This window comes from Hemiscyllium ocellatum, chromosome 14 (genome assembly GCF_020745735.1).
Source record: "Hemiscyllium ocellatum isolate sHemOce1 chromosome 14, sHemOce1.pat.X.cur, whole genome shotgun sequence".
NCBI lineage: Eukaryota > Metazoa > Chordata > Chondrichthyes > Orectolobiformes > Hemiscylliidae > Hemiscyllium > Hemiscyllium ocellatum.
In genome coordinates this window covers 83055952-83065216 of record NC_083414.1, presented here as the reverse complement: position 1 = coordinate 83065216, position 9265 = coordinate 83055952, and the positions used below count along the sequence as shown (strand labels likewise).

Genomic DNA, 9265 nt, shown 5'->3' with positions numbered 1-9265 from the left:
TTATAGAACATAGAACAATAAAGCACAGAACAGGCCCTTCAGCCCTCAATGTTGCACCGACCTGTGGAATTTTCTCAACTCGTCCCCCTACACTATCCCAAAATCATCCATGAGTTTATCTAAGGGTTGATTTAGACTCCCTAATGGAGCTGAGTTGACCACCTGAGCTGATAGAGCATTCCACACACTTACCACTCTCTCTGTGTAAAGGATTTACCTCTGACATCTGTCTTAAATCTATCATCCCTCAATTTGTAGTTGTTCTCTCTCGTACAAGCTGTCGTCATCATCCTAAGAAAAAGACTTTCACTGTCTACTATATCTAAACCTCTGCTTATCTGATATGTCTCTATCAACGCCCCCCCCCCCCCACCCACCCTTAGCCGCCTTCTTTCCAATGAGAACAAATCCAAGTCTCTCAGCCTTTGTCATAAGACCTTCCCTCCAGACCAGGCACCATCCTGATAAATCTCCTCTGCACCTTTTCCAAACCTTCCACATCTTTTTTTTGTAATGGGGCGACCAGAGCTGTACACAATATTCCAACTGTGGCCGCACCAGCATTTTGTAGCGTTGCAGTATGATATTGTGGTTCCAGAACTCAATCCCTCTCCCAATGAAACCTAACACGCCACATGCCACCTTAACAGCACTATCCACCAGGGTGGCAAATTTCAAGGATATATGTACATGGACTCCAAGATCCCTCGGCACATCCACGCTACCAAGAATCTTTCCATTTACCCAGTATTCTGCCTTCCTGTTATTCTTCCCAAAGTGCATCACCTCTCATTTAGTTGCATTCTACTCCACTTGCACCTCTCGCAAGAAGTGAGAGAAATCAAACATGATATAAAGATCCAACAGAGTCACTAAATTCATTTGGCCATAAAGGGAACATGATTATCTCATATGTCAGTGAGCAAAGGTTTCAAACAACATTGTGTGTGGTCAAGCCCCAACACCGACACATACACACACACACACACACACACACACACACACACACACACACACACACACACACACACACACACACACATATAAAAGTGTGAATGTTCCAGTGAACTGACTGCAGAAATTATTTAACATTATCCAGTTAACAATCTAAAAACACTCACAGACAGAGAAGCCATAAATATGTTGTGTTTCTGGGAAAGGATTCACCAGATCATCCAACTTGGAGATATGCGAGGAGATCAGCACCATGGAAATGTCTGGATTGTGAGAAGGATTGAAATTTCACAGACCACCTGGAGACTCATTTACACAGACATTCTGTGGGAAGAGATTTATTTTGTCATCCAGCTTCATGTCACACTAGTGGCTTCACACTGACAAGAGAACTTTCTCCTGACTGTGGGGGAAAAAACACTTTAAGATTTGTAAAGGTCTTAAATTCAATGGTGTTTATTTAAAATCACCCTGTTCACATGGGGGAGAAGTCGTTCAGCTGGTCCATGTGTGGGAAGGTATTCATTTGGGGATTCAGCCGTGCCTTGCTTTTTCTTCCTTTATAAGAGACTCAAGCATTTTCCCCATGGAAGATGTTACGCTAACTGATCTATACTTTCCCATCTTTTGTCTACCTTCCTTTTTAAACAGTGGTGCCACTGCATTCCAATCGGCTGGAACTGCTCCAAATTCAGCAAATTGATAAAATTACTGACAGTGCAACTGTTCTATCCCTCGCCCAAGTAGTGAGGAGTGAGAAGAGAGGGGAGAGGAGAGAAGGAAGAGGGAAGAGGGGAGAGGAGGGAAGGAGGAGGAGGGGGAGGGGTATGAGGAGAGATGGGAGGGGATAAGAGAGAGGGGAGGGGGAGAAGAGAGAGGGGAGGGGGAGAGGATGGGGGAGGAGAGAGTGAGAGGGATGAGAGAGATGGGGCAGAGAGAGAGGAGAGAGAGGGGGAAGAGAGAGAGAGTGGGAGGAGGGGGAGGATGAAGAGGGGAAGGAGAGGGGGAGGTTAGGGGGAGGACGAAGAGGGAGAGGAGAGAGAGGGGTAGGAGAGTGACGGGCGAGAAGAGAGAGGGGGATGAGAGAGAGTGGGACGAGAGAGAGGGGAGGGGAGGGAGTGGGAGGACAGAGAGGGGAAGGATGGAGATGGGGAGGAGAGAGGGCGTGGAAGAGAGAAAGGGACAGGGAGAATGAGGCAGAGGGCAGCAGGCGCAAAGGAGGGTGTCAGAGAGGGGGAGGATGAGAGTGGGTGAGGTGTGGGGGCGAGGAGGAGGATAGCAGGGGGATGTTAGCGGGGAGAGAAGAGGTGAGGGGGAGGAGGAGTTGGCGTGGAGAGAGGGAGTAGACAGCAGGAGGCGTGGGAGCAGAAGGAGGTAGCGAGGAGACTTCGGGAGGACAAAGCGGTTGGAGGTGGGGATAAGGAGATTGGATGAAAGACAGAAGTGCAGATGGGTAAGACGGTGAAAGTGGGGGAGGAAAGAGAGGAGAGAATCGTGAAGATGGGTGAGGGCAGGGTGGCAGAGGAGAGGGAAGTAGGAGACTGGGGGAAAGAGAGGGGTGGGAAGATGGATAGGAGAGTTACTCACCCAGAACTTTCTCCATCTGAACTGTTCTCCTGACCCTTTGGGCACCTCCCCCATGACAGTCCACCCTGACCTGCATACCATTGGGCTGGGTGAGGAACCCACGCAGACACTGTGGAGGACGTGCACACTACACTTGTCGCCTTGGGCAGGATTTGAACAAGGTCCCTGGCACTGGGAGGCAGCAGTGGTAACCACTGAGCCACCGTGCGACCCTAATGAGGGAGAGAGAGAGAGAGAGAGAGAGAGAGAGAGAGGAAGTGAGAGTCGGGGAAGAGAGAGGAGAGAGGGGGAGAGACGAGTGAGGGAAGAGAGAGGGGAGAGATAAGAGAGATGGGAGAGAGAAGAGAGGGGGAGGAGAGAGAGGGAGAAGAGGGGAGGAGGAGAAGAGAGATAAAGAGGAGGTGGAGAAGAGAGAGCAGAAGAATGAGATTGTGAGAGAGAAAACGAGAGATGAGAGAGAAGAGAAAGAGAGAGCGAGAGTGAGAGAGACAGAAAAGGCAAAAAGGGAACAAGTGACCCCCAGCCCACACGCTGTCACAGACAGACAGAGATAGTAATAGGTCAATACTCCCCCGGTCAGCCCGCATGGCATGAGGGTAATGGCTGACTGAGCTAGGTTCAAATACTCCCAGAGTCTATCACCCAAACCCCATCTACTCCCCAGTCCAGTTCGTCCTGTCAGCTCCCAACTTGCTCTATCTGGAACACACTTCCACCAGGTATGGGACACACCAACAATCAACTAAGACTTTGGTACAGATCGTCAGGAGGATATGATGAAGAAATTATATGCAGTGATTGATAATGACTGAGGATGCAACACACAAACGCCAATTATTTCCAGTTTCTGATGAATCAATTGATCATGTCAGATTTTGATTAAATGTTTCTTTGGCATTTCCTGTCTGTGAATCTTGTTCAAATATTCAAAGAAGTTTGATAAAGGCAGTGTCAGTCCAGGCGAGAAATCAGACAGACAAATAATTCCCTTTGTTTGATACTTTTGTGCATATATCCTTACTTGAAATCCTCAGAGAAATAAGCTCACAAGATCCATCACTATTAGGGCAGAGAAAAAAGAATAATCAAAATAAAGTAAGAAATTGTCTCTAAACATGAACAGTATTTCTCTCTCCCTAAAGGTGCCAGTCCTATTGGGTTCCTCCAGCACCCTCTCTATAATTTCATAAACTCACATTATCCCTCCTCCAGGTCGAGGGTGATCAGTATACTCAATACAGAGATCATCATACATTGTGAAGGATGGGAGGGTCCAGAGAGGGGATAGGCTCATTCATTTACCAGAAAGTTTCAGGAGTGATTTCGGATGCAATGGAGCAACTGGAGTGGAAGCAAAATGCGACAGAGCTTATTGACTTATAATTGGTATCGATAAGGAAGATGAAAACAAGATGTTCACATTAGCTGGGGGAAATGGACTAAGAAATACAAAAATTAAGTTTGTGGATAGATTAACAGGGGGGATTTGATGAATTGGTTATATGGAAGGGATTCAATATCCACTGTATCTTAATGGATTGCATTTGGACTGAACAGCCTGAAGTTCTGTATTTAATTTCCAGATTCTGTCAAGCCGTGTGCTTGAATTATCCCAGTACCAGAGCCATAGTGATGTAGCTCAGGCAGTCACAATGAAGGGTCTAGGTATCTTCCAGTTTGTGATGGTTCCTTTCCCTCTGGGTGTTTGCAGACCCCTCAAGCTCTCTGACGCTCTCGGTGATGAAAGCAGGAAAATTGGTGACAGCCTCTGAAAGCAGTGAGAGCTCCGGTTGTTCCACCGCCCTTCAGATCCCCGCAAACCTTCCTGCTTTAGGGAAATCGGCATGCCTGGTTGGTGACAGGCTGTGTGGCTCAAATAGGCAGCAGGAGGCTGCAAGATAATGGTTGGTAGTTTGAGACCTTGGTTGTTCTAGATCAGACGATGGGAATACCACCCTACCTCCATTTAAATCGGAAAATCCATGGAAAGGTTGAATTGCAGACCAAACCATTGATGATTCTGTGTTCCCTGACCCCACACGGAGTAAGATAGGGGCAAATACTACTCTCTCCAGACCCCTGCTGTCAACAGAAAGTGGCCACTGCAGCTCCCTGCACAGCCCTGAGACACAGCTTACAGAAACTCCCTCCTCATGAATGGCGCTTCCCGTGTGAAAATCTTTACATTAAGACGGCAACGGTTGCAATCCAACCTCTGTCCCCAAGATGAGAAGCTGCAGGATTTTGTGATGAGAACAGTGTTATGAAGTTGAAGACGTGCCTTCCACCTTTAAATGAGAGTGAATGCTGTTCGGAACTGAACGCTGACAAATACCTGTGATGACCAGCTAGCAGTCTCAGCGTGTACTAGAAAATTGGAAAGATGCAACCGTTGGCTGTGAAACAAGCCAGTTTTGTTTGCTAATTAAGAAACAATTCCAATTTTACCAAACAATTTAAATTATACCTCTGAACACTACAGAAACAAGCTTCAGCCAGGCGCGCTGCGGCTCTGTGGCATCCAGCACTGAAAGTTGAAGACATTCTCCGTTTCACCTTTCTGTTTCCAATAGCTCGTTGTTATCCAGGGTAAATGACATCTTGAAAAAGAAAATTGCATTCCAAGAAATGCAAATGCGGAACTGTTTTTCGTGGAAGGGAGCAGAACGCGGGAACTACACTCTCAGACAGAATGGCATATGATCAGAACCAGGTTGGGGAAAACCTTTACAATGCTTTGCACACTAATTAAATGGAATTGCATTAAATTTCACAAAGAGAGCAGATTTGTTCGAGCAATTTAGAAGGCAGGCTTGCAAGAAAGCTCCGTTCTTGTCCGTGTAAAAAGGGGCAGTTGAAGAACAAAGCAGTTTCTGCCCAGTATCGAACTGGGGACTTGTCGCGTGTAAGGCGAACGTGATGACCGCTACACTACAGAAACAAGCCGCAGCCGGCTGCCGGGCGGCTCTGTGACATCCAGCACTGAAAGCTGAAGACATTCTACGTTTCACCATTCTGTTTCCAATAGCTCGTTGTTATCCAGGGTAATTGACATCTTGAAAACACTGCAGAAACGAACGACTTCCTTACTTTTGCTCCGACTGACCATACTTTGTGAAATTTTCCCAGATCCTCAGTTGAGGATTTTTGCTGCTGGAAGTTACCTCAGAACCCCTGTTAACTCGTAATATATTGAGCGAATCGCAAACAGAAAGCATTTAACACGGAACACAATCAAAACTGGCATACCTAAAGCATGTTCAGACACAGCAAAGCATGAATGCTAAATGTGAGAGAGTCCGAGGTCAAGAAGCATAATGTAATCGCACAACTAACAACAGGGCAATTCCAAACTACTCTTTCAAACATACTGCAGCCTTAGTGCAACACCACTTCCCAGACCTTGCTGAAAAGAGAGAAAGAACGAATATCATAAGTATGGGCCATAAAAATGTGAATTTCACCAATCACACTCTCGATGAGATTACCTTTCCCTTCCGATGTCTCCAGGACGGAAATGAAGGAAATGGGAGAAATTCAATAACATATTCATTGGAACGATTTTCCCATTCGCCAGAAAGCCAAATAACGATGAATTGACTCACTGCAGGACTTTGTTTCACAACAGCGATGAAATAACAGTCTCCATTCGGTTCAAGTAAAATCTCAACTTGCCTGCAATGTACAGCGAGAGTCGAGGCGATCACCATCACGACAGCAGAGAACCGTTGCAATAGTCAGCACGTTTCCATACCACAGTAAAATCCCCAGGCACATCCATGCAGCGGGAATCGAAGCAGCACCTTCACAAGTTGACCAGCAGAAAGACGAGAGGCGGGATTCGAACACACGAGTCTTCCGGAACTGGAGCCTGGCTCCCGCACCTTAGACCGCCCCGCCACTCGTCCAGACAGTCGGCCGAGCTATTTTCTTGCATTTCGAATTGTGCTCCTGCACAACCACACATGCAAAGTTACATGAAAAGGGTTCCATCGTCCGTCTCCGACTCGCACAGCTGCTGGGATGTGCCCGGCTACAACGTCAATTTCGCAGCAGATAATGAAAGCCCATCAATCCAGACAAAAATCAATGGTAAGCTGAGTCTATCTTCTCAGACTCTTTTCAGCTACAAATGTATATGTGACTGCGTGAATATATATGTTCGGTTATGAATTGGTCAAATAACCATGAGCTGCTTGACATTACTTCAATTTCGATTCTTGCTTTGCTGAATGATTTCACCCATTGCTCGAAACAGGACAACTTTCACGTTTACACGGAACATGAAACACACCGGACTACAGGGAAAATGCACAAAGCTGAGCAGGCCGTGTTCCACATTATACCGTTCACTATAGTTTCAGTCACTGTGTCTGTTTTGCAGGTTAAGCGTCCCAAAGAATGTTCTCCACTCTAAAACCGGCGGTTGCATTACAATCCGAGAACGACAGATCACATTGTGAGGATGCTCTGACCTCGGGGCCAGTTCGAGGTGCTACTTTCCTTGCCTTTTACCTGAACCGTGCAATTTGCTGCAGAGGGGTTCATACCTGGACATGATCCACATGGATACCAACTGAGTAGGAAACCTGTGTGCGAATCGACGAGAAGCGACTCAATAAATTTTGCTACATTCCATGGTGCTTATTAGAAATGCAGTTTCTGTTCACGTCAATTTAAAAGGCAGTTTCTGAACATAGTAACAGAAGTTACTACTCTCCCCACCCCCACTCCAGAAGAGGTGCTAACTGCCCTTGAGTGCTTTTTGTTCTCGATGTGAAGAGCTCTCAGGCATGAGTCACCTTTACGTCTCTTGTTGCTGAGTGACTCACAAAGAAGGAGTTTCACCAGAGCTGCAATTGCCTCACTTTCCCACTCGCCCTCACATTTACATTTTCCTGCTCGTCAGTGAATTTAAGAAAACCAAAAGGATGCGATGTCATTCTGTAGCCTCTCTGTCAATTCCTCCGTTTCAGTTCCAACATGGCTTAGATCTCGGGGCTCACCTTAATACGAGCGACGCTATGAAAGCACATGTCCAGAGGTTCCTCTGAGAGTCTAATTTCTTTCATTGCTGTTGCTGGTTGAATGAGTCACTTACGTGCGAACTGATCCAAATCATGATTCAGCACCTCTGCTGCCAATTCTCGCACGTTGAATAACGACAGAGAGCTTCCAACTGAGGCCTTGCAGAGACGACATTGGCGTACATTTGACAGACAGACTAGTGCAGGAATCCGTGGTGCGTTGTGACACCAGCGCATCAGCTTCTTCCCTGTCTTTGAACTGGTCCGCCTGAGCAAGGAATGCAAATGCGGTACTGGTTTTCGTGGAAGGGATCAGAACGCGGTAATTACACTCTCAAACAGAATGGCATATGATCAGAACCAGGTTGGAGAAAACCTTTACAATGCTTTGCACGCTAATTAAATTGAATTGCATTACTTTTCACACAGATTTTTTCGTGCAATTTCGAAGGCAGGTTTGCAGATGGGAAAGCAAGCAAGAAAGCTCCGTTCTTGTCCGTGTAAAAGGCTGCAAATGAAGAACAGAGCAGTTTCTGCCCAGTTTCGAACTGGGGACCTTTCGCGTGTAAGGCGAACGTGATGACCACCACACTACAGAAACAAGCCTGAGCCGGCCTCCCTGCGATTCTGTGGCACCCAGCACTGAAAGTTGAAGACATTCTACGTTTCACCTTTCTTTTTCCAATAGCTCGTTGTTATCCAGGGTAATTGACATCTTGAAAACACTGCAGAAACGAACGACTTCCTTACTTTTGCTCCGACTGACCATACTTTGTGAAATTTTCCCAGATCCTCAGTTGAGGATTTTTGCTGCTGGAAGTTACCTCAGAACCCCTGTTAACTCGTAATATATTGAGCGAATCGCAAACAGAAAGCATTTAACACGGAACACAATCAAAACTGGCATACCTAAAGCATGTTCAGACACAGCAAAGCATGAATGCTAAATGTGAGAGAGTCCGAGGTCAAGAAGCATAAAGTAATCGCACAACTAACCACAGGGCAATTCCAAACTACTCTTTCAAACATACTGCAGCCTTAGTGCAACACCACTTCCCAGACCTTGCTGAAAAGAGAGAAAGAACGAATATCATAAGTATGGGCCATAAAAATGTGAATTTCACCAATCACACTCTCGATGAGATTACCTTTCCCTTCCGATGTCTCCAGGACGGAAATGAAGGAAATGGGAGAAATTCAATAACATATTCATTGGAACGATTTTCCCATTCGCCAGAAAGCCAAATAACGATGAATCGACTCACTGCAGGACTTTGTTTCACAACAGCGATGAAATAACAGTCTCCATTCGGTTCAAGTAAAATCTCAACTTGACTGCAATGTAAAGCGAGAGTCGAGGCGATCACCATCACGACAGCAGAGAACCGTTGCAATAGTCAGCACGTTTCCATACCACAGTAATATCCCCAGGCACATCCATGCAGCGGGAATCGAAGCAGCACCTTCACAAGTTGACCAGCAGAAAGAGGAGAGGCGGGATTCGAACACACGAGTCTTCCGGAACTGGAGCCTGGCCCTCGCACCTTAGACCGCCCCGCCACTCGTCCAGACAGTCGGCCGAGCTATTTTCTTGCATTTCGAATTGTGCTCCTGCACAACCACACATGCAAAGTCACATGAAAAGGGTTCCATGGTCCGTCTCCGATTCGCACAGCTGCTGGGATGTGCCCGGCTAC

General features: G+C 46.6%; 2 non-coding genes across 2 annotated transcripts; both read right to left on the bottom strand.

The window, feature by feature from the left end:
• Nucleotides 1–5409: 5409 nt before the first annotated feature.
• Nucleotides 5410–5482, bottom strand: trnav-uac (transfer RNA valine (anticodon UAC)). The gene has a single exon. It is a non-coding gene; the product is annotated as a tRNA-Val (tRNA).
• A 2614-nt stretch (nucleotides 5483–8096) lies between these two features.
• trnav-uac (transfer RNA valine (anticodon UAC)) lies at nucleotides 8097–8169 on the bottom strand. Its single transcript has one exon. It is a non-coding gene; the product is annotated as a tRNA-Val (tRNA).
• Nucleotides 8170–9265: the final 1096 nt, after the last annotated feature.